At 40.7% G+C, this 27,111-nt stretch overlaps 1 protein-coding gene across 2 annotated transcripts in view; it reads left to right on the forward strand.

The window, feature by feature from the left end:
• SHISA9 (shisa family member 9) overlaps positions 1 to 27,111 on the forward strand; it is a 185,867-nt gene that overhangs the window by 135,657 nt on the left and 23,099 nt on the right. The window lies entirely within an intron of this gene.

The following is a 27,111-nucleotide window of genomic DNA, read 5'->3' on the forward strand; positions in this document are numbered from 1 at the left end:
TGAAGATAAGCGTCAGTGGGTAACTGTACATGGCTAGAACAATTTCTTCAGTATTTGCATTACCCCAAGCAATTCATACTTCTGAACATCGCCTCTCTCCTGGAGATGTCCAGTTTTCTTTGGAGGCTACCCTGGGTCAGTTTTGCAGAACCATCAAGAGAGATTTTTGGAAGTGAAGATCAAGTATCAGCAGATTTAAAGGTATTTTGGGGATGAGGCCAAGGCGTCTGAAGTAATCTCTCTCTAAAATTACAGCCTCCTTTCAGACTCTGGTACCACCATTATCATAGGTCAGCCGTATGTGTGAGTCCCCACTAAAAATTGGTCTAGAGCACTGTAAGTCTCTCAAAGAAACAGAATTGCTGGAAATTTTGTCTCCCCTAATTCACATTAGTCCAGGTCTGCCCACGCAGTAAAATTAGGTAACGATATGTTTTTAAAATGCATGAAAGGAAAAAAAAAAAAAATGAAGTTGTTGTGAATTTGGAGGTGATAAATGCAGTAGATTAAAGTGAAAATATATTTATCCTCTTTTGTTTTCCATTTGCTAGCTGTTCTTATACATGTAACTTACCCCACAGAAATCTGCAAAAACAAACTGATGCATGTTTTCTCACATTACACTTCTTAAAAACAAATAACTGTCTGCAGTCTTAGCTCTTTCCCTAGGGCTAATTAAGAGTTAAACTACTCTGAGAAGTTATCTTCATAAATTATAGCTATTGTATGCTATTAAATGTCAATTACTGGGGTAAGCTGATTCCTACTGCATATTTATTAAGATTAATTTACAAGGTGTATTAAAGGAATTATTGAACATTTTAAAAATGTTAATAGATTCAATTACTAATAAATCATACTGACAACAAAGAAAATCCCTCCTGTTCTTCAGTAAGACCATGAAGCTCATTAAATCTTCCAGATGAAACTCTGACTGTTCTGTCAGACACAGAATTAGTGTTTTTCAGCTATTGCACTGAAACAGAACAGTCTCAACTGCACAGGGATGCTGGATAGGGTCAGTGTGGTAATTTTCAATACATAGAATGTGCTGAAGAGTCTCCTCCCTCTGGCTGCCTGCCACTTCTGCCTGCATTGGGTGATATCTTGCTGCCTTCAAATTCCCAGTTCGTGTTTCTGTAGCAGGGAAGACCAGCCTGAAGGGATTGCAGAAGGAAGTGCCTCTAGAAGGTCGCTGAAAAGTAATGGCTTTGGAAAGTCCAATGTCAAAGGTGAAAAATTATTTCCAAAGTCCATTGTCAGAGTAGTTTTTCAGTATTTATTCAATTTACACATGATGACTTGAGGACACAGATGACTCTGCCATTTTGTCATTTAGAAGCAAGCCCCCAACACCTACGACAGCTATTCACAAGAAAACACAATGTCAGAGAGCTAGTTTTCTCATTTGTTTGTTCCTTTTATTATTGCCATGACCTTTAAAAATAATTATTTGTGTGGTTTTCATTTGATCCTTCATGAGCTGCCTTCTCATCGGCTCTTCTTTCTTTCCTATTTCCTCCTAAATCTCTGCACTACATTGTCAGTGGATGCATTCCTCTGATTTTTCTGTTGGCCTTCCCTTGAAACATATTTTCCTAACATTTGGTTCTCTATTAGCCTATGTCCCTGAAAACACCAGCAACATGATTAATCAGCTGCTGATCTTTTTCTCCTGCTCCCTTTATTAAAACATTTGGAGGACTATTCTCTGCTGCCCTGGCGACTCCTCTGCAGCTTGGAGCTGGCAGCTCTAGTTGTTTTTCCTAGGGTAATTCATCTTCTCGCTTTCTATGCACAGTTACTAACAAATCAATCAAACTCCTACATTTGAATTTAGTAGAGGCCTCGGACAGCAGGCTACGCTATTTCAGCTTGTATCAAAAAGGGACATGTAAAAAAGAGACAGAACTGTTCCCTATTCTGTCTGAATGGAAACAGCTATTTATCTGAGTCTACACCTGCCTGTAAATCAGAGGCATACTTACTAGAAATAGCACAATCTCTTTGGTGTAGTAATACTTAAATTTATCGTTAAATTTTTTGGAGGGTCTGGATATCAAGGTGAATCCTGGGATGAAAGCATGATGATGACAAACTTGTTAAAGATTAATTGGTTATAAACATTGGTACAATGAGGGAGTATGCCGACCACCAGCACATTATGTAAATATGGAAAACAATTCCATTTCAGGTGGGATGATTACTGAAAGTGATAGAATATGTTTCCTTTCTTTTCATCAGCCAAGTCAAAGTAGCAAGGAATTTAACATATTTCACTATAACATTAGGACACTGGCATTAAGAAACCATTAAATAAAAATATTTCTCTGAGGTATTAATTAGGGAGGCTTTGGTTTATGCTCATAAACCTTTTACATTCTTTTTCTTAGAAAGGTCATTTCATAAAGAGCTGAATGTTGGCAATTCTGGGTGCAAAAACCTGCCGCTCACAGGAGAAAGAAACTAAATGAAAAAAATTGAAATAAAATGATATTTTCATCAGCTCTTATATGATACTTCTTCAAATATACAGCATGCGGGAGAAATAAATGCAATTCTCCCCTGCCTCCTATCAGTTCTTTGTCAGGACAAAAAATCAGATCTCTGGCAAACATAGGAGCCTTTTGCTCTTTGCAGGCACTCCCAATGTCCCCAGCAGGCGCGGAGAAGCCGCATTTCCTTCCTTCCCCACGGCAGCCACCGGAGCTGCTCAGCCAGGCAGGGACAGAGGACTCGGCGTACGTCCAAGGAACCCAGAAAGGACTGGGCAGCCTCTCCTCTAGGGCCTCGCAGAAGACCTCCTGCGGCTCCTTTGCAGCAATGCCTTACTACCCAGCGTTGCGCTGCATGGCTGGCTTTTCTGCCATTCTCTCGGTATGCCTTTTAAAAAGAAGCGGAGGGAGGAAACTGGGTAAAACGTAGATTCACACCACTGCAACAGGCATAATACTTGTTACTGTGACTCTGACCCCATCAAAACAACCCTCACGCTCATGTTCTTGTGTACGCTAGTTGAAGAAAAAGCCCAGCTGGCTCCCTTCCCACTCAGCCACCCAGCCTTTGCATCACAGAAACAATTTGCTCCAGCAGACTGAATCACGCTCCCAACACGCTGGGTGTGCTGCAAGCGCTTCCTCGCGTTCGTAGACTTGCACAGACCCTTCTGCCACTGCTGTACTCGTGGCGGGACACAAGCATCCCAGCAGCTCTGGACTCACGTAGCCCAGGGCTGGGAGGAACCTGGAAATCGCCTACATTTCCTCTGGCTCTGGGGAGCAGAGTTCTGCCAAAATGCAGCACATCCGTCCGCTGGTCCATCCCAGCCCTCCTGGGCTTGCCCAGGCACTGCTCTGTGCCACAAGGACTGAGTTCACATCCAACCACCCATCCAAACACAGCTACGCTGCTGCCGGCATGCGAGCCGTGATCTGTTGGAAAATTACGCCTGTAGGCCTGTGAAAGAAAAGCCACTCTGCTTTAGGGGATGCCAGTCAAAACATACTGAGAACATTTATACGGTGTATAAATAAAGCCCACTGCCATACGGGCTACGTGTTCGCTGCATCTCCCCCCTGGTGCATCATCTTTGGTGCATTTTCCCACTCAGTAACAGGAGAACAGAGATGACCTTTGACTGAGGTCCCTACAAAGCGCAGCACTCGGCGGGTCAGGGGCACTCCTCTCTGTCCTGCAGAAACTAATCCACAAGCGTAATAGCACGGGTCGTAACAACTGCCTGCACGGCGTGTAAATAACCTCTGCTACCACTGCAGTGTGTCCACAACAGAGGGAGCGCTGCATTAGCTCCAGAAAAGCAATGAAGTGTAATGATCCAATTATGCCTTGGTCCTTAACGAAATACAGAAACAGTTTTTTTATACAAGCAGAGTACTTTCTCACCTACATAAGCATCATTTGGAAAAGTGATAATAAGTAAAACTAGAAAACTAGATTCAGGGAGTCAGTTTCTAGTTTAGAATATTCTCCACCACATTTTTCCTTGCTTATTATTGTCATTATTTGTTTCTAATAACAATGGGGTCCTGACACGCCCTCTCACACATTTTCAAGTAGTAAAATTTGATTTGAAATCTTTTGTTTCTTTCGTATTTGTCTTTTCCATTCTCTGCTTGGAGGAGGCCTGGCTGGTCCGAGGGCTTACGGTACCAGACACTGTCACTCCTCGTGTTTCCTGTCTCTGTCACAAATTAATATATTCCATCCTGCTAGCTACTATGAATCAGGAGCTCAATTTGACTGGAAAGGAGTCCAAAGCGGTGAGCAAGTGGCATTGCATAATTGACCAGCTACAGCTGGGCTCTGGGTTGCTGTTGTTATTGAGCTCTATAGGTAATGTGTTTTCTTATTATGTATCATACCCTTGTCTGTATAGCAAGCAACAGTCTACACAGTTGCTGCTTACAAGCACATAGATCAAAGACATTCTTCTCACTCATGTATATATGTATGTACGTGTGCGTATAAGCAGCAAGGCTGTATCCTTCCTGCTTCATCAGCCAGCTTGGCACAGTGGGGTTCCTGGAACAGAGACAGGGTCTGGTTTTGAATGGGTAAGCAACAATAATTGCCAAGATTACCTTTTAATTATCCTCATTATCTTAGTCATGTGCACAGTTTTTTTCAAGCAGTCTTTTGTTTGTGAGGAAACAGAAGTGATCGGGCAGCTGAGAACTATGGGAGACGGTATACGATCAAGCTCGGTGCTTGTAAAAAAATCAAAATGAAGCCTCTGCTCATGAGACAGATCAGCCACAAGTCTGGTGTCTGTGACAACTGAATTAGAAACATTTCTCAAACAGTTCATTCCTACATAAAAGCTAAACTTGTAAAGGTCAGCAGAATGCTGAATTATTTCCTATTAAAACATTGGTTGCTGAAGGATGCTTTCCCAGTGCAACTAGATTTTCAAAAGATTATGCAACTTTGCTGACATGAATTTTTTCCTGCTTATGCATTTGCCAGGAGAATATGTTCTGCACTTTGGGGCTGTTTTGGAGACAGTAGCTGCAAGACAGAGAAATTCTGGATACCTATTATTGCTCAGTAATGACTGAGTATGCATCCCTCTGTTGTTGTTTACTACCAGGAAAAAACCCCACAACAGTTACAACTGAGAGTAACAAAGTAATGAGAGCAGATTATGCTTTGCGCTTTGGAGGGTTTTGAAATTTCAGAACGTCATTTACTTCTGGTTTGGATGAAAACTAAGTATTTTGGCGCACTCTGCAAAAGGCCAGTCCAGCACTGAAGCTCTGGCTGTCCTGCACCTCGCTGGACAGGACGCAGCTGTGGAGCCGGGCAGCCGACTGCCGAGGAGCTGCAAACGGGAAAGCCAAAACCCCAGTGCCACCCCGGCGCGCCAGGAAAGCTGCGCCACAGCCAAGAGCTGGAGCCGTCTCCCCGGCAGCTCGTCAGATGTGCCGCAGAAGATGAGGGAGTTCGGGAGCAGCTCTGAGCTTTCGCTTCCCCATCAGCTCGCTGGGCAGGCAGCAGAGGGGCTTGGCAGATAAACTGACAGAGACTGATAAAACTTTCAAAACCTGTCCATTTTTCATTAGCCTTTGGTTAAAACCAAATTGCCCCTGGGTAAAGCTTTGATCTTCACAAATCAGCATTCTCCAGTCAAAGCATTTCTGACCAGCTTTAGCTGAGGCTCCAAATCACACATTTCACGAGACCTGGATGCCTGTCTCCATCAGACTCCTTTGCAAATCCACTCTTTTGAGAGCATCGCATTCCTGGGAGTCAGGCCTGATGCTGTGGGCTTTAATGTGTTCAGGATTAGAGCCCAATGGATTTCACACTAAGAACAACCAAGAGATAAACAACAGCATTCTTTAAGACTCTTGTGAAATAGTCTGTTTCTGAAGACTCGGGACAGAGAGAAAAACATATTTACATGAATTTACAATATTTACATTTTTAGTCCTCATTTTATCCTTCTTGAAGAACGAAAAAATTACTAATGATTTATGCTATTTAGGAGTGGGGAAAAACATGAATAATAGATGTCATCAATGCCAGCAGCAATTATAATTGAATTGCCCACAGACATTTATTTCTGCTTATTTTTCCCCTCACTGATACTATTACAGGAAAACATGAATTCACAACTGAATTTGATATAATTTTACATAGCTAGAATTAAGACTCAATGTTTTACTTACATGACCCTCATGATACTTGTATTTAGTTGACATTCAATAGGCTGTTCTAATTGCACTTTGTTTTGAAATCAGAATAATTCATTTGAGGCTCATCAGCGTTGAGCCATGGGCCTGAAGTTTCACTACAGGGCTTCAGGTCTTTGCACAGGCTCCCTTAGCTTCAGGTATTCTGGAAAACTTTCATACAGTATTTACAGCTGTATTCCACCAAAACTAAAATTTTAAAGATTTCCTATATATAAGCCTAGTAGCATCGTATTCTAGGACAGTAAGCAAGCCACTGGGAGAGGCAACTTGCATATACCTACTCTATCGATTGACCAAGGTCAAAGCTGGCCTTTCTTATATGGCCAAAGCTCCTATGAGTTTTACTTAGAAAAGTTTACTCTTTTTCTAGAGTAAATATATCAAGGCTTTCTTCCTAAAACCAAAGTGGCCATAGTTTATTTCGAATCACTTTTTTAAAGTGTCATTCTCCTCATGTTGTAGTTACGGATAAGATACAGAGGGTATCAACGCTGTCGGTACAGCAACCACAGTCGGCAAAATGACAACGGACATCAGCATCCAGAGCCTTCAAGCTTTTCTTCTACTGACAGTACTGCTCTCATGTAAAATCCATTACACTGTCAAAATAGAGATTTTCTATGAACCAGGCACATATACAATCACTGGCTACAATATATCAACACATTTAAACACGTTTAGTATGACACAGCTACAAAAGTAGGAGTGGGTGGTTGCCTGGCTCACATGTAACTGCTGCTAATGTACAATAATTGCCAAAAATTTAGAGGGTTACACAGCTCTCAATTCTGTTTTTGGAAACAATCACAACAATAACATCAAAAGTAATATAATGATTTAGATTATTAACAGGTCCTGTTACTTACGGCTATGTACAGCTATATCATTTTGTGCTGTTGATATTGGCTCTGATATTGCTTAATTGAATTCTACCCAAAAATAGGTATGAACTAAAGCTATTCGGAGGAGGATATATGAAAATTTTATAACACGTTTTCCAGTGCCTCATGCAAATCTTGGGTATTTCCCTGCATAATCAGTTTGTGTGGTTGAAGGTTGAACTGCAAAGGGCTGAATCCTGAACACAGCAATTCCTGTAAGCAGTATTGCTGAAACCTGGCGTTCTCTCCAAACGCCACTGCATACAATGACAATGATCCACCATCAGGGATTAGACCGAGGATCTCTGGTCTTTATCCAGAAGAAGACTTACGTGCCTGCATAGTGCCTTTGTGGGGGATGGCTTTAGATGTTTAATACATTGTGCTCAAGCACTTTTTATCAAATGGGTCCCATATGGAAAATAAAATATGGGTGGAAGCCTGCTCTTGTCCCTTCCTGCCCTCAACTGGGCTAGGACTTCACATGAACAATGTGTCTACATGCATGACATCGTCATGTGTAGTACCTGATCTAGCTGGGAACAGGCTGGCTTGGCTCTAGAAGCACCGGTGCTGGGCTCTTCCAGACACAGCTGTCCCTGCTGAGATACCTGTACGCAGAGGCCCTTCTAACTCAAATGTACTCCTGCCCAGAGCCGAGATTTTACAGGCTCAGACTTAAAATGCAAAAATACCCCGCTTTATACTGTTTGTGTTATCCTGTTATCCACTAGATGACATTAGTGGCTCCCCAAGCAGACTGGAATAAAAGGAACAAAAAGTCAGCAACCTTGCTGCTAGCAGAATAACTCACTTGTTACAAACCACAGCACCTGTTCTCACCTTCACTCCATAGAAAAGCCTCATATTCTAATATCCTGAAGCTTAGAATGTATAGTTTACTTGCAAAAAAATACTTCTGGAAAATAGGTCTTTATTTCATTGACTCTTTCTCAACTTTGGGCTGAATAGAATAGACCAGACCAGACCAGACTGGACCGGACTATTTCAGTTGGAAGGGACCTACAACAACCATCTAGTCCAACTGCCTGACCGCCTCAGGGCTGACCAAAAGTTAAAGCATGTTATTAAGGGTATTGCCAAAACGCCTCTTAAACCCTGACAGTCACGGGGCATCGACCACCTCTCCAGGAAGCCTGTTCCAGTGTCTGAGCACCCTCTCGGCAGAGAAATGCTTCTTCATGTCCAGTCTGAACCTCCCCTGGCACAGCTTTGAGCCGTTCACAGGCATCCTGTCCCTGGATCCCAGGGAGAAGAGCTCAGCACCTTCCCTCTCCACGTCCCCTCCTCAGGGAGCTGCAGAGAGCGATGAGGTCGCCCCTCAGCCTCCTTCTCTCCAAAGCAGACAAGCCCAAAATCCTTAGTTGCTCCTCAGAGTACATGCCTTCCAGCCCTTTCACCAGCTGGGCTGCCCTCCTCTGGACGCATTTAAGTGGTACTGTCCTTAGCTAAGCAAAATCTTTCAAGCCTTTGTTTTAAATGCACAGTAGAAAGTCCAAGTATGAGTGTGAGCAAGCACTATTCTCTAAGGAAACCTTGCTAGCAAGTGACAATAGTTAACATTCAAAACCAAATAGATACTCTTCTACATCTACAAGACAGGCTGCCTACAACATCAAAATTGTCCCCTACTTATATTCCCTTATCATAATAAAGGTCAGGTTCTTTCACCAATCTCTAGTCAAGTGGACTGATGCATGTATAATAAATTACAGAAATGCCCTTTGTGCCTCTATTATTTTATAAAAAGGAGTAGGTAAGCAAAGGGTGCTCATCTACCCATGAGGGAAAAAAACCCAAACCAACCCACAAAAAACCAAACAGAAAAATCTTTATTCTCTTATTGAATTTCAAAGAGAAGAGACAGAAAAGTCCTATTACAATTTTAGTCCTGCCAAGGCCAAACGGATTCATAATTGGCAGTTAAGCACATATTTATCTGCCTTCTGGGTCTGTCTCCAATCTGAAGAGTGAAAGATCTTGCAATTTATTTCAATAAATGCAATAACTGTTGACACACAGAGGAGGCATTCTTATGGTATTTCTTTTGGGGAAAAAAGTCTCAGAGTTGTACCGCTTTCTCCATCTTACCCTGATTGCAGGCAAACCACAGAATTTTGCTTTGGCTTGGAAACACACCCAAGTTTCTTCAATTGCAAATATTTAAATTAAAATGTAATAAAAATACGGAGAGAAGCTGGACACACTTCTCGTTTCCATGTTCTGCATGGCTATCGCATCATTAAAATCCATAACATTCAATTAAATATTTACAACATATAAGTACATAATCTTTTTTTCCCCCTACAATCTTTTGCAAGATTTAGGATTAATGAGCATTTAGTAATCCCAACATAAGTCAGATGGAGTATTCAGAAGAAAAGCTCTTCTGATGCCCTATCCTGTTTCTGTGTATATAATGTTCCCTACTTTTTACATTCGGGTGCTCGCTCTGTGTTGCAAGGACAACTGGTATTGAACAAAAGGCAAACTCTGTTTCAAAGGTTTTTTCATTTATTTGGAGTTTTTTGACATGAATTCCCCTAAGAACTAGAGGATATAACAAATCATTAGTAGTTCTCTGTGGATCTAAGTGATTCTCCCAGATACAGAATTTAATCAAAAAGATCTTGCTGCTGAAGTCAAATAGGGGGTTACTTGTCCATATAATTTCTGTGCATTAAGAACACAAGTTCTAATATAGGCATCTGAGTTGCTGGCTACAAAATTACATTGTGCGTGGATTGTACTGGATGTGGAAAAGGCTCAGTACTAAATGTGCTGTATTAGAATAGCAGACCCCTCTGTCTCGCAGACATTACTGCTGTTTCCTTGCTTATAAAGTTTTGTCTAACTTGATTTTTGTTTCCAACTATTTGATAAAACAAGGCTGTAGGATATCATCATACATTTCAATAATTTCTTCCCATTGAAAACTGAAACATTTCTACTAAGCCGCATCATGAAAATACCTAGTTTTCTTATCACACGTGAATTCATTCTGCCAGGCCAGCGCAATGAGCAAATGCTAGCTGCTGTAAAGTCTGTACAGACCAGTTAAAATGAAAAAATGTTGTATTTTAACAATTCTCTATCTGCAAATGCAGAAAACACTGGCAGAAGTATATGAAGTGTTTCCAAAAAAATATCCTAGATGCACTGTTTACATTGCAAGTTTTTTGGTGACTTCACCATGAGTACACAAGGCCGTTGTGGTGTAGTCAGCCACTGAGGTACTGGATTCTGAGTCCACTACTACTGTTTAACTAAATGTCTACTTGTTTTCTCCTTGGGAAGAGAGAGAAAGAGAGGCAGGTTACCGATCAAGCAAAGGGATCACTACAGCTATCAGCAAGAATGACCCTTAAGTGAAACGTGACAGTTGTTTAATAGGTTAGAACATGGTCCAAAACTCCATAATTAAGATACAGAAGGGAAGATTAAATGATTGCTGTGTGGTTTATCTTTAATTATACTGGACAGGAACTATTAATCACAGGATTTCTGGTTGTAAATATATAATACAGAGAGAATTTTCCTGAAGCAGCATTGATTAAAGTTGGAGGTAAAACATAATAAAGACAAAGAGAAACACATTTACAGCATATTGAGTTTCTGTGGGAAGTTTGAGTAATAATCCATTATTGTAAACAGAGATTATTTACAGTGACATGCTGTGAGAAGCAATACTTCTGACAGAATTAATACAAGGACATAGCCTTTGGTCGCAGAGGAAGTTCACAGGCATCCAAATATCAGAGGTTCCAGCAGGCTCCCCTTGGGGCAGGGACTGTGCCTTTTTCTGCCAGGCAAATTCTTAACACATCAGGAATAAATAAATATTAATAAGATCACAGGGGAAAGTTTTCATAATAATCTATGTAACATTGAAAGAGTTCATCACTTCAGTCAGCTGTGCAGGAAGCTTCCTGCTCATGAGCAAAGCCTTCCAGGCAGGTTATGGCCCCGGGGATGAACACTTGACCCCACGCCTAGCTCCTGTTGATACTGCTGTGCCTAGAATTTCAGTTCTTCCAGGGGATGCTCATTCAAGCTGCCATAAATGAAAGCCCACAGAAAACTGGGGCCCTCAGCACCCGACTGGATTTGACACTAAGGCAGAGAAGGTTGAGGCTTTGGCTTCTACAAATTTTAGAGCAAGACACAATAGAAGGAAGTGCAGGAAGGCTGTTGCCAAAACAGTTTTGCTACCAACAAGGAAAGAAAAGGACAGCGTACAAATCATACGTGTGTGTGCCTGGCAGGAGTCCACAAAGCCTTGTTCTTGGAAGACATTCTGAGAAAGCTAAAGAGGCATTCCGCAGTTCATTAAAAATAATGTAGGCAGAGTAATAGGTTATAACTAGAAATGTCTGAGAATAGAAGCATCAACTTTACTTTTCCTTTTGGGCCTGTACTTTATTTTTGAGAAGAAGAACTGCACTGTGACAGACCGGTGGGTGAAAATAGTCCAGCTAATAAGGAGACAGAAATGACAAAAAAGGTCATATTGTGAAGGGACATAAATTGCATCCCCTATTCAGCTGCCTTCTGACACATTTTACTTTAGGCAGGTACCATTGGGCAGGCACTCAAAATCTGTCCTGGGTTGTTCTCATGCCAAGAGGCACTTGAGTTCAACAGCACTGTTAATTAGCATCACTGCTAAATAAACTGTCCCAGTCCCCCATTCATCATTTTGTATCAGCTAATCATGGTTCTTAAAGGAACTTACATTTGATGTAGTGGCACTGCAACAAATTATTGAAACCAAATACCCTGTATTTCTGTTTGAGTATCAATTTATCAAGAGGGAAGAGGTCCAATTTGGAAAGGTTTCTCACATTTCAGTAAACCCATCCAACTTACCCTGCTGAAAGGTAAAGGACTGCGAGACAACAGCTTTTTGTTTGGATTGTAACTAAATAAACGAAGCAAAATCCTTAAGTCAGAAATGTCAATCATTAGTACATTGCCTCATTTAGGAAAGATAATACTGCCTGAATACAGATACCAGTGAGAGCGGTTATATACCAGACTCAAAATAATGTTCCTATGGCTTAATGAAAGACAGAACCAGAGCTCAGGGAACTGTCATGGGATAACAACCAGCCCACCTCCAAGGCATCAGTGCAAACATAACCCACGTTCGTTTGCAAGATTCTGAGAATTAATTTAGCAACTCATTTTTATTCAGTGGCTTTTGTGAAAAGGGTTGTTGGTCTCAGTCACTTTCCAGCAACCACATTATAAAACACAGCTCTGAAAGAGAAACTAAGATGTAGTTGGTCTCATCAGGAAGGTTAAAAGAGATGAGTGGGGTGAAATGTTCTCAGTGAGGTATGGGGCTTCTGTGTGAGGTTAGGGCACACTGGCGATGAGGAGCACAAATAAACACACCGACACGTGCACGGTGTTGAGGATATAAAAGGTACTGTGAATGCAATTCATCAGCACCACTGTAAATTAAACAGTGATGAGGTATCACTACAGAACATACACTGAATTACTGCAATTCAGTTTCTAAATATTGGCCTAACTCCATTAAAGTAGGTGTTCATAAAATACGTTCAGACAGAGCTTCGGAAATGTTCTAAATTTGCCTGATTCTGCTATTCTTGAAAAGTCTTAGTTTCACTGGGAACAAAGTAAAGGCTACCCTGAGCACTGATCAAAACCTCACCCTCAACGAGGGACCCATCCGCAGGCACCGTTCCAGCATGGTCAGTCCTGGCAGGCGGGATGTAGAGGCCCTTCTGCACACGCCTTCAGTGGTGGAGTGCTGGGCTGGGGTGAGATGGTGCCTGTAACCTGCACTGAGGCAGACTGAGCGACAGCCCCCTCCATAAGCCGGCGGGAAGAGCAGGGGGGTGCTGACACTCTTCACTCCGCCTTGCCTTTTTGGCTACAGCTACATTTCTGAGGAGACTGCAGTTACCTCCAGCTGTGCTGGCCCCTGACCAGCCTGAGCCTGTCCCGGTGCCAGAGGCTGTTCTGGAGTCGGGGTACCTCTGCCTGGGCCAGGGCGCCCGCGGTGCCTGGCAGAGACCTCGCCTAGCACCGACGATGCGTCTGGGCACTGAGACAGAGCGGGGCATGAGGATGGCTTCAGAGCCAGTTGTCTTCGCTCTCCAGGCAGAAGGTGGAGACCAAAGAGTTAGGCTAGAGATATTTTCATGGATCCATACTATTCCTGCCTCTCTGAGATAGAAGAGACACCTGCGGTGCAGATGTTTTTCAGGGAAATGTAGGCACAGACAGCTATAAACTTGAAGAGAAGACATGGCTGAAGATGCCACACAGCCAAGCTGTCATTGCTGGCACAGATTATAGGGAGGAGGAAGACACAGAAAAAAGTCTAACTTAGGATATTGTAGAACAGAAATAAGCAATAAAAAAAGAAAAGTCTCTGAGAGAAATGTGGCAATACAGTACAAGTCTCTGGCAGGAAGAACTGCTGGTCTCAGATTTACCTCTGGCACGGCAGGATGGAAGAGGATGGCGCATAAACCATGAGCACATGCCCTTGGGACACTGATCCAACAAAACGGTCCCAGCTGTGGTACTCACAACAGTGTTAATTTACATACGCACTAAAAAGGAAAAGTGTAGTGCATCTACAGCTCATAGCACAACAGTTCACCTGAGCTCATGTGCTCAGCCTCACATGACTAATCCATTCTGTTTTCCACCACTGGACAGGTAGAGCCTTTTTCCAGCTTTCCCTTCATGTCAGCTGCATATCTTGAAGAGTATTCTTGACTGAGCCTATGATAATGTAGCCCATTATGCCTTATTCTCAGAAGAACAGGGTGACCTGTGCCTAGCCTACTGCAGTTATTCTGATGACTGCTTTCAGTAGAGACTATTTAGAAGAAAACATTTGCATTTTGGCAAAAAGGTTGTAATAGGACTGATAATCTCAATTCTGTTCAGGTGGCCGAAGTCTTTTTAAAGCCATTGAAATGTGCTTCTTCAAAGCAACAGGACTTTCTCATTTATTGAAATGTATGTTCATCGTTGTCCCTTTAACAGTAGAGTTACCACTCTACAAAAGGCTGTTAAAATGCAAAAATAGAACTAGGTCATCTTTATGCTGCACGTCAGTGTATGTGCATGGACGTTATTGATCACAGAAATTACACATAAGAGGTTCTTAAAATAACATGGGGGTTGAGACAGCAGCTATCACAGTTGCCTTTTAAGTCCAAAGGTTCAAAATAAAATGGGAACATTACTGAAATGTTAAAAAGGAAAATAATGTTCCTGTTGATACAGGATTGCCTATGTCCTAATTATGGAAAGATTTTCTCTGTCCTCCTTTTCCTCCACTCTCATATCTACCTGCCATTTCCTTCAATAGGTCGGTACGTACATCGTCAGTAGACAGGATCAAATAATGCAAGGCTGAAGTCACTTAGTATACTTGTGAATTACCTTTAAGATTAGTTAGAATACTTAAATTTAATGGCATCTGGTAATAGGATATTCATTTCCTTATGAAATTGCAGTTGAAAATCAAATAAAAAATGTAGGAATAAGTCTCCTCCCCTAGTAAATACCTGGGTGATAATTCTAGGAAGAAAAAGGACATTCTTCCCCTGTTTCTCAGGGTAGGTTCTGAAATGCACAATTCTAAGTGAAAAAGGAAAGTGTTTTTTAAAAATCAATTTTTCCATTTTCTCTTTCTTCTTGTCTCCAGTGCCTAAGCATGAAACAGAGTTATTTCACCTCTTGCTGAAATGTCATCAGTAGCTACACTAGGAAACGTTTGTGAGTAATGAGAAAGCTACAAAGACCTACCTGGTTTGTGGCCAGTGTCAAGTATGTAGCAAGAGTTAAACCTAAGCATCTGCCACACACAGTTAACAATGCCCTGACTAAAAAGACCAGTGAACCTTGTAACCTAACAATGCATGCCTCTTCTCAAAGCATATGGGTTTTTAAGTATATTTTCTTTCCGGTAAGAATGGCAAGCTCTGTAAAAGGGAGACGTAACTTCTAGTCAGACCACCTATCTGCAAGGCACCATGATAACTTCTTTCCCAGGCTGCATGGTTAGAAGTGATTTACTTTAAAGAAAGTGAGTTGGACACTTATCAGCTTTATATTTACTCTTATAAGGTATACTTAGTCTTCTTTTCTCGCATTATTGTATTTCAAGTTTCACTTCAGAGACCTAAAGCAAATGAGATGGGCTAAAAATAGGAGAAAAGTTAAGAATATACCATTTTTCCCCCAAAGACAGCATTTTCTTTCTCAAAAGCAGTTATTTGTCTGATCTTCTGTCTCACCTGATTTTTCCCCTTGAAACTCTTGTGCATATATTTGGATAAAACAACATTATCTAAACAGAAAATAATTTGAATCTAGCAATTACTGAAATAACAATGTGGAACACATCATAACTAAGCAGTTAACGTTAAGCTATTATTCTACATAAAGGGCCAATCCAAATTACTGTGGCTCATATAAATGCTCACTTCTATAAGGCTTGGCGTTGATTAAAAGAGAATCATATATAGGACTCCAAAATACTTCATTTTTGTTTAGTTTTTAGTAATTAAAAGCTAACATCTGAAGATTCAAAGAATCAAACTGTCCCTTTTAGAAGACAGTGGCTCGGTATTCACTAAAAAAGGCAGTTGTTTCAAGAAACTAAGCACAATCAGCATCAGAAAAGGGAGGGGTTACATCTGAGGACAGGAAGGGCAGGTTTCAAAAGCACTTGGAAAAATTATAACATGTTTCTACTCGATGGCCCAGAAGGATTCATTCTGCACACTTAGAGAAAGGACTCGAGTCCCCTAAGTGCCGTTACCTTTAAGAACTCACCCAATGGATGAAGTTTTGTAAAACTATCAAAAACAAAGGTGTGCTGTCGAGCCTTAAGAGAGGAGAAAGAACACAATTAAAATCATTTAGTACTCATTTAAGTCATGAATTAAAGGACAGGGAAAGGAAGGGAGGAAGGAATAGAAATCAACAGTTAATTCACCAAACTTCTAGCGTCTAGTCAAAACATGGTCATGAATAACAACTAATAAAGATTTGTCAAGAATGAATGGAGCTAAACCTAAGCAATTTCCTTCCATGACAATGTTACAGGCCCTTTGGATGGGGGAAAGCTGTAGATACAATAAGTCTTGATTTTTAATAAGATTTCAGAAGCTGTTTCTAGAAAGGTCTAAAAACTGCATTCAGAGAATAGTCCCCAATGATTCATATTTTTTGAAATGGAAGGATATACTGAACAGAGTTCTGCAGGGATTTATTCTGTCTCCGATATTGTGCAATATTTTCACTAATGAGGAGGACAATGGGACATTGAGCATACATGCACTTATTAAATTTGTGGACAACACCAAGCTGGAAGGGGTTTCAAAGGCCTGAAGGACAGAATTAGAATTCGAAAGATCCTAAAAAGCTGGAAAAATGGTGTGAAAAAACAAGGTGCATCCCTATTAAATGAGACACGAGGTTCTATGTACAAGAATAATCATCTAAATGGACATGGGATAGGAATGAGACAGTAAAGAGCAGTCTGACATAAAAGGATTTCTGGGCTTTAGGGGATCGAAGGCAGAACTGGATCAACAACACCATGCTGATGCCAGAGAAAAAATGGTACGCTAGAGTGCATAAATAAGTAGAGATCCTGCAAGATAGGAGAAATATGAGAAGACAGGAGATGCCAAACCTCAAGAAAGCTGTATTCAGAAAGGCTGGATTTCTGAGACCTCTAAGCATTCTATATGAGAAGACTGAAAGCATTTCTGTTCTGCAGTGCAGAGACTTCAAAAACATAAAATGCTGCAGCACAAGGGGTAGTAATCTTCTGCTCTCCATATCCTTGGAGGATAAGAGAACTAACGGGCTCAAACTGCCGTAAAGGAAATGTAAAACAGATAATAGGACAAGTTCTCTAATGGTGAGGATACCACTAGAATCGCGTTAGAACTGGACCAGATTGTGTAGGTAGGCTGTGGAGCCTCTCGCTGCAGGCTTTTTAAAAACATGACTAACATCTATCAAGGTAATCCTTCCTGAGAGGACTATGGGATAAATGAGGTAATCTTTTGAAATGCCCGTCATTTATATTTTCTGTGATTCTATGTAACAAGATTACATGCATCCTACTCTGTAATCAGTAAATTTTGTTCTCCGCTATTCTAAAAGATAACAAATTATGCCTATTTCTCTGAGAGCAGAACTCGAATTCTTCACTGACCTTCTGCGTTCTTTCTCTTGAGTTTTTGTTTGCTTAACACAGACTAACAAAACAAAAATGGCACAGATGTTAATAAGACTTGCACATGCGGATCGGGAAAGAAGAGATCCATAACTGGATATTACAACTTCACTGTAGCACACTGATACATTTTCATCTCTAGAGAGACTCTAAAAGAATAAACTAAATAATGCCAGAAACTAAAAAGCGCACCCTTCTCCATTGCTGGGTCAGGTATATCAGGACAGAATATGCACTGGGATATGCTCAGGTGAGATACATATTTAAGTAAAATATTTGTCAAACCCCACGTTAGCTGCGTGATTAGCTACTGAAATTGTCCTCAACTTTTGCTGACTGAAGGGCAACAATGCTGAGCAACTTCCTTCCAGTTTTAACACTATCTCTGCCTTAAATCTTAACTCTTCAATTGCCTTTGCCCACGAACAACGTGAGAATCCTGCAGGCAATTTGTTACCCACAAGCTATAGGCAACAGATGACTAAGTTACTGCTTAGACATAACAGTAAATTACAAAGACATGAAGTTGGTAACATGTTTGCTTTTATAATTTTTATACTGTCTAGTCTTTTCCTTCTAAACAGTTGGTGTATTGGAACAGCTAATAGACAAACTACTGGAATGCGTGAAGTAAGGGAATTTTTAATATATTCAAGCTGCATAAAAATTCACACTTATTGGTCATCAATAACCATTATGGTAAGAGAAAACAATAAACAAGTAAGGCATATAAACATTTAGAATAAATATTATAATGACAGGCACATTCCCATTCAGTAAAAGTATATTCATTGTTGGAAGAAAAGTAATTTCATTGAAAGACAAAACAGGCAAAACAAAGAATCTGAGCTGGCTGGTACATCTTAGGAGACTCTATTTCTGTGAAAAGGTACAGAACTATTTATTTGATTTGTAAAACAACTGATACCTTATGGGAAAGTGTAAAGAACAGTCTCCTGGGAAAAAAAAATTCTGTTGTGTAAGTCAAATTTCTTAATTTGCATAGCTGAGCATATTTGCAGAGCTCAAAGTGTGTATCACTGGTGGGTTTAATTAATTTCTCAACTCTGCTACTTGAGGCAAAAGAAGATGAAGAAAACCAGAAATGTGGGTGGGAGTGAGAACACAGCACCGCTGCCTGCCCTCCCGCAACTCATGCACTGGGAATTGATATGAAAGCAGGGTCTTGATATCTCAGGAGTTCATCTGCTTATTGCCTTCTTAAAGGTTATAATCCTCTGTTTGTGAAGCCACAATGGGTTGCTCTAGAGACGATTACAGTGTCACAAATCCTATCAGAGGATTATAAGTCTGTCAGGTTGTGAGTAATTATGAAGGAAAAGCAAACCTTCAGAGGACACAAAAATAACCTTCATAAATGGAGATATGGTGTCACATAATAAAAGTCTACATGGAAAACCAACCTCAGACTGTAGTGCACTTGCAAAGGAAGAGCCCAGAAAATATTACAAGAATGTGAGTGTGATGGTACAGTGTGGAGCCCAAGGGAAAGAAAAAGCAGAAGAGAGGCTTCCAGCCAGTTTAGTCACAAGGCCAGTGATATCCCACTCCCACCATCCTCGGATGGCAGTAAAACAGCCAACCGATTTCACAGAACTCTGCTCCTACACACTTGGAGTCTAACCAGAAACAAGAAGCCCAAACCTGAAAGATGATGAAGGCCCCATCTCCTAAATCACTGCGACCACACAGAATTCAGCACCTCACAGCATCAGAGACTTCATCTAGAAGACAGTGGGAAGCTTCAATCACCAGCTCTTGAATTTAACTGATAGGCTAAGATGCAGTTATCTCTTCCCCCATTTGTAACCTGTCACAAAGAGTTCAGAAGAGCTCACAGGCCTAAGATTCTTTTTATATATATATATATATATATATATATAAAAAAATAAATAATTCCATAGATTTAAACATAAAGCGGCAGCAGCACATTCAGAAAGAAAAAGGCCCTTTTACAGGAACATTGTGTACACTTCCCTGGCTGGACTCAGAAGGTAGTGGAACCCCACACCTCTTTGGACACATTATTACTAATTTTCCTTCTTTTATGTTTCAACCCCCCTAAAATCATTATTCGAAAAAATATAATCTCTGACTTTCACATAGGTAAGTGTCTGAAGGACATAGATAGAAAATTAAAGGGGTAGAGGAGAGGATTTGTATTGTAAAATTAGTGTTGTCCTCATCTGCACTTCAGATAACAGTATTGAGAATGAAGAGTCCATCTGTTTTCGAGCGTGTGTAGATAGCATTGCCTTCATCTGACAGCAGCACAGAATTCCACTGCACTGGAAGGAAACTTGGGAATTTTGCCATTTGAAAACAGGCACGGGGCATTGTTCGAGCAACAACAGCACTCTGACTACACAGCTTACTGATACGTCTCTGCAGCTTACCTCTCCTGCCAGAGGAAAGTCAGCTCCTAAGATATGCACCAAGGGCAGAGCACCATGGATTTTGTGACCTGGCTCCTTGATCTTTTCATGTCCAGATGAGCGACATTGTCTCTGAACATCATGAGTCTCATGAATCTCCCTACTGTAATGCTTTCTCATAAAGACTGCATCCACAATAACCTTGTTCATCAGTGTCTCAAATTAGATCAACAAGGCGCTAAGAGTTACTATGCCATCCTATGTATTGTCAATTTTCAGCTTGAACCAACAGGAATTTTGGTGTCAGTCAGCACTACAAACCCTGCTGATTCATAAATGCTTGCAGCAGGGGATATGCTTCACTTGCCTATGCTCCGTGCTGTCAGCACAGCCCACACCACCATTGTGTCATACGGAGTTTAATACCTTTTTGAATCTGACAGTGTAACTGGAGATGTTCCTGCGTCCAGCAATTTTCTGGTTTGGGGAAAAAAGCTTCTTCTCGGAAATCCACTGAGGATATCCATATGTGAAAGACCATGCAACCTCTACCATGGAAGACAGCAACAGACCAAGAGGTTAATCATGTAGGAAGTGAACAGAAAACATGCAGCGCTAGACGTCAGTATGCCGAGAGACACTCGCATTCAGAGGCACCATGGAGAAACAAGAGTAGAGCATGTAGCATGGCACTCACTCCTACAATTGCTTGATAGGACAGGGTAAGGCACAAGACAGTATGTTTGATGACAGGCATTTACACTGTAGACTGTCACTTCCATTAAACAGAAACATTTTTTTGCTGGATGAAATGCCATCCCACTCATCTCAGATCCTTTTTGTGATGGTGATTAGACGGGTAGGTTGTCTGTGTTACAAGAATGTTTTTCTGATACAGTGCAGAGACAGAACAGATAACTGGCTAGCATAAATTGCCATGAAAAATATGTATTGTCTCAGAGCTATCACATTTAGGGAAAATATGACTACTCACATGACTTGTACATCACTGACGAGAAAACAAAAAAATCTGCATATCATAAGGGACAGAGACTTATAGGGATGACTTACGATACCATTATACACACACAACTCCATGCGTTACTGAGGGTAGACCCCCATCACAGAAGCTGCATTGCAAGGCTACAAGTGTTGAGAAATGGCAGCAGTAATGATCAAAGCTTGGAAAGACTGTCAGATGAAGGAAGATTGAAAGAAGTGAAATTATTTACTTCAGAAAAGAGACAAATATCTGAAAAGTGGGGAAAAAATATATAAAACAATGAATGGTACAGAAGCTGGATTGCAGGTATCTGTTCTTGTTAAAATACAAAATCAGTGAAATTGCAAGGCAGAGAAATTAAGATTAGATAATAAGAATATTTTTCAGTTTAGGACTTGAACTAGAGTGTGGAAAATGTTGCTGCAGAGTGCCATTAATTTAACAAGAGCTGAAATACCATTTTATGACTATGTGGAGACCAAGAACATGCAGATTTATAACAGTTAATGCAAACCAAAGGTTTTAAGAAGATTGCTGTTTTGGGGCATAACCTGCATTGCTGTTTCTGGGCATAACCCCGAGTGTAAGTGATAATCACACAGCTATCAGAGACAATTTTGCATATAAATACCATTGGGGCTCTTGCACCCTCCTGTCACACATCTACTACTGGACAAAGAGTGGCTACTAAACTGTATAGACCACAGATATTACGTATATGTCTATATGTGCACCAACAGTGCATTATCTAATGGGTGTGCAGCCTGATTTTGATGTACCAGCTGTTGCAGAACATACCCTTGCATGCTCCTGCATGACATGATGCATGTGAATAAGAATATCTTTTAAAACCACAACATTTAATGCAAATCTGAAGGAAGGAGCAATAATCTAAACAAAAAGACAATGACAATGGTGATACAATATCTACAAAGAGAGAAAAACCTCAGGTTATATAGGTGTAGGAAAATACACACACACACAAAACCTCAGGGAGGGTCAGTTTAACTGCATTGGGACAACCTACAGAGAGGTAAGAGCAAGTATACAGGCCAAGGATTTCAGCTTCACCCCAACAGGAGGCTCAATCCCATGAATGGAGAACAGTCTTATTATCCAGGAAGGAGCTGGTCTGAAAAGAATTAGTTTACAGACATATTCAAGGTGTTAAAATCCCACAGCTTTCATCATATGTGGGATTTTTCAGAAATAGCACCTGCAGTTTCTGTGGTGAGGCTTGTAGGAATGTGAGTATGGATTTGCAATGCTGGATGAGCTAGTCTTATAATTAAGTATAATACACTCAAGAACAAAGAGGCAAATATGCATGTTGGTGGCAGTGCAGTTATGGGTGGGAAGGGAGCAATTTTATACTGATATTCTCTAATCACTCAGATCTATCCTGTTTTCATAGCTGTTATTTTCAATTTTAGTTAGTTCAGGGCATATCTTTTTCTCTCGAGTATCTGAAAATGCTCAGCTATTATTATATTTTGCTCTGAATTTTCCCTTTTCCCCCCCTTGACTTCCCAGTCTTCTTTTGTCTGTCTTGTTCTCATTTCTTTTGTATGTGTGTCTGCAGGTGGCTTTTATAGCAAAATCTCATTCTGCTTTCCTGCCCTTCCCCCATCCTCTCCTGTTTTGTTACTGCATCATCTGTCTCATTTGTTCTGTTCCTTATGCCCGTAACTGCTCATTTACTAATAGATTCTGTTCCATGCCTATGGAGTTTTTTCATTTTCCTTGTCTTCAAGCACCGAATCATTGACTTCGTTGCTACAGAGAGGCATGAATTCCCAAGCCACTCTGTGGAACAGGTTTCACTCTCCCACGGCTGAAGAGAAGGATAGTGGCTGATCTCAAAGGACGCTCATGGCAGGTTGTGGCTCTCAAACAGTTATCAAGCTTATTATTGCTAGCAGCCTACTAGCATCCCTTCCCCTAACCCTAACTATTTCCCATAACCCTGGCAGCATCTTTACAAGAATAATCAAACTAGGTGAACAGCACGATATATTCTATAAACAATGCAGAAAGCAAACCGACCAACCAACCAACAAGTTTTGGGGCTTTTGCCTTGTCTTACTGCATTCATACATGTGACCATGCTGTGCCAGGTGTTTCCACACTGGGTTCCAACTTGTATTTAATAATTGCCGAGATGTCCATTCCTTGATTTCTGAGGTGCATAAATTAAATATGACACCATCTTAATTGGATAGAGTGCAGCATAACTACAGCAACCGATGCATTATTGTTGTCGCCACGATGCACACTAAAGCTACTCCAAAATTCACAATCAGGGAGGGGCAGAAACACTCCAAAAAAAAAAGCATTTTCACTTGAAAAAAATATACTAAGCTGTTAGCTGTGACATCTGGATACAAGTTTCAATTGTAAAAGGCTGAGAGAGAGGTCAAGATAATAGATAATGTAATGATCAGTCTTCATCAGCTACTGGGACTGGGACCAGAAGCTGATGCTGTAGCCACTTGCAAAGGCTCATGTTGGCAGCTGGAATGTAAACCCCACTTCCTCTAGTTACAAACTGGTTTTGGTGCAGCTTCCTTCCAGTTCTCACTTTCTGCTCCATTTGCCTCCCACAAGCTTTTCTATACCTAGACCTCTTAAGGGGATAACAGTCAAAAGCACTCTTCAGCATCTGAAGACCTTTTTGTTTTTCTTTTTTCCTGTACGTCTCATTTTCTGCCCAGCAGACATCTAGCTTTTGTGTGGTAAGCTCCAGCATGTCTTTTCAAACTCTTCCTTTTGGGCTGGTAGTAGGAAGACAGAGAGCAAACCACTAACACTACGTCCAGAAAGAGTCCTCAAAATCTTGGGAGGCTAGGAAGCAGCCTGGCATTGTATTTCCTTGCTTCAGCAGAAAATAAGATTTTGAATATTGCAGGTTTTTCACAGTAACACCATTGCTAATCAGGTCTGACTATTCATCCTAGAAACATGTTTTTGACTCTTTGTGATGTTCATATTCTCTGTCTTTTAAAAATAAATACATAAATTGGCAGTAGCACAGTGCAGCTGGTTATATGGCATACGGTGCTGAACAATGTACCAGTGTCAGATTGCCAAAAGCAACGTATCAGCACAGCCACAGCTCTCAGGTTAAAGTCGTCCCCGTTCGGTGAAGCCAGCTATTGGCAAATACCAATCACAGAATATCCGGTTTATAGGTATAAAGGATTTAACTTGGGACTAGAGGTCAGTGATAAAACTGGTAGGGATTTTTCTGGTTAAACTTTCTTCCAATTGAAACCAATCCCTTGTATCCCAAAGTACTTTGACTAATCCAATAGATTATTGTTTGCTCCCCAAAATTTAACACTTACTATTTTCTCCACTTTCAGGAAAAAAAAAGTCAAAATCTCAAATTGAAAAACCTCAAATTTCACAAGATTTGAGATCTTGTGAAGTAGTTGTAGACAAATTTCTTTATTTCCTGAGAGAATCCCTATTCAGTATTGCTGAGACTGAAGCAGTATTTACAAGTATGAGACAAGACTGCCGAGGCCAATACCTTTTTTCGTGATAACTGTGGATTGCCCTGGGGCGAGCAAGGCAAGTTCTGTTTAAAACCTCCTAGTTGCTCATGGCTAAGCCTGGGCTCGTCCCGGTGGTTAGACTCACCCTCCCCATCACCGCTGCTGCAGAATTTGCATTACACCATCGTTACTTCAATTACCAACATTTCCTAAATAGCATCCAAATATAGGTGAATTTACCCATCATAATTACATTAACTATGTGTGGAGAAAACAACATAAGTTTCCCATTTGCTCACTTATTTCTAGAAACCCAAAGATGAGGAATTGGATCACACACAGTTCAGCGAGCTTGCAAACAAATGCAACATTTGCCAGTTATGGCCAGTTAGACTAAAATGTAGTATGATTCAGATTTAGACAGATGTATATATCAAGCAGAGATTTTCCTTTTAGGCAACAGGAGTCCATTCCAATGGGACTCTCTTTATAAATCGGAATCTTTCTTCAATATAGTTCAATGCACTTTGCCAGAGTCTGGCCTTTTGCTTAATTTACTTTGTGCAAATGGCCAATTGAATGAGTAATTCGAACTGTGTCTTCCATCTGATGACTTAGTCTTGTGTAAGCATCTGGGTATGAGTGCGGGGCACTGTGCAGTCAGTGCAGCAGTGAAAGAATGACTGTTATTATTCTGCTTGAAATTCTTAATTCAGGAGAGTTCTGGGCTTTTAACAAGACAAAAGAGAAGTCAAAGATGATATGGAAATGGAAAACATATTTCTTTACATCTTCATAAACACTCAAAGAACCAAACCCCAGCAACATTAGTAATCCAGCAACCTAGTAACAACACAGCCTGCCACTGGACACCTGGACGAAAAACAAGTACTCCTAATTAATTTTCCCCAGTACATTTCTGGGGTAACTTTCTTCACTACGTTTAAAGAGATGACTGAGTAAAAATGATAGGTGTAAGTAAGAGACAGAGGTAGAAAACCAGTCCTGGTTACCTACACCTTACTTACATAATTTTTGCAAGTCTCCACAGCTGCAAGTCACTTTGGCAGCGAGCGCAGAAATACTGGTGCTCGCAATACTTTCATCACTGTGAAATCATGATGTTTTGACAGACTGAATCATAAGAATTGCCACAAGGCAACTTCGCGGTAGTAGCATCGATGAAGTGCTGATATAGATCTACTCAGAAGAAAACTGGTGAATGTAGTGGTAAAAGGTCGATAGTGGTAAAAGGTTGACACCTTGTTTACATTAAAGGTCCCACCCCTGCTGGTATGTTCAGAGCTGCTCTGTACCGAAATATGGCTGTGCTAGCATTTCACCTCAAAAGTGTCTGTGTAGATGCAACCATAAAAGAGAGACATTGGGAAGATACGGATGGTTTGGAAAGAGTGGTCAGCTATTTTATGGTTCAAGCCATTAGAGTAAAAGGCTTTACTCAGCTGTACTCTAGAGACAGAATGGGAACAGCATAGGATTTTGTGAATTCTTGCTCTACGATAAGAGTCACTCCACTTAGTTACATCAGACATGCCAGTACTACAGCTGAACAGAAACTTACTGAGACCTTTTCTTTATTAGAAAATAGCAATTCATTAAAATAGCAACTGTTTCTGTGAAGGGGCTGACTTAACAAACTTACCCTTTCAAGGTAAACCTATCAAAAAAGACTCAAAAAGTGTTCCAATACTTTTTTGGGGAATTCTGGAACAGAAACGTTTCTAGTTTTCAATCCAAAATAACATTTCTCTTTTAAAAGGTGAGGAAACTTATTTTTTATATATATACATATATAAACACTTTTGAAATCATAACAAAATGTTTATCCTGATCTGATACAATATTTGAAAAAAAAACCCCACAAACCAACCCAACTTTGGATTTCATTTGTTTGGTAAAAGAAAAAAACCACTTACTGAAAAGCTGTCTCGCTATGGGAAAATCATTTCTCATTCAGCTCTACCTACTATCCACAACCAGTTTGTTCCTTGTTAATAACCAGTAACAGCAAGAAGAACCACACTGTTATTAGATGGTAGCACTTCGCCATTTTTCTTGCGTTGCCTGGAGGTGCTCTCACAACTTGTGTGTATGTGCATGTGGAAGGAGGATGTGATTACACGGCTCCGCAGAGGCAGGGGCGGCCTCGGTCTGAACAGCAGAGACTGCACCAGGCAGCAGCGATGGCAAAGAAGAAGGAAGTTAAAAAATGCCTTAGCTTTCCCTTTCTCTCCCAGCAGTAAATCTGTTAACGGGCTTCAGAGCTCCTGCTCGTGCACTTGGCTTCATTAATGAGCTGTGGAAAGCCAAGTGGCTCAATTCCATTAAAATCCTGGCAAACTGCAGGGATATTTGGCTCCTGCCAGATCCTGTGGGCAGTTGGGGGTGGTCCACTCACTCCATCATAATCAGCCTTCTTTCCCCTAACTGCCCAGCTTTCTTTCTACATAATCATAAGTCTGTGCTTGATGCTGTGGGAGTTGCTGTATTGTCACCAATTCAGCAGCATGGTTTCATTGCAGGAGAAAAATGCACTCATCTCTCATTTCAGAAGCCATGATAAGGTTCTAGGATTGACAATCAGCTCCAAATATCTCAAAATACACAGCCTGGAGAAAGACTCAGCAAAAAAGATATGTTGACCATGTTGAAATCTGTTGAAATTTAGGTTTGCAAATTGAGCGCAGCATACGTTTTAGCGGCTGGAATCAAACATTAAAAACTACTAATAAACTATGGTATATATTAGAAAGAAAAGTATCCAGGCTGTATTCTCTACTATAAAGGAACAAATCAACTACAGAATGAATATGGGGTGA

Source organism: Grus americana, chromosome 15, assembly GCF_028858705.1.
Source record: "Grus americana isolate bGruAme1 chromosome 15, bGruAme1.mat, whole genome shotgun sequence".
Classification (NCBI taxonomy): Eukaryota; Metazoa; Chordata; class Aves; order Gruiformes; family Gruidae; genus Grus; species Grus americana.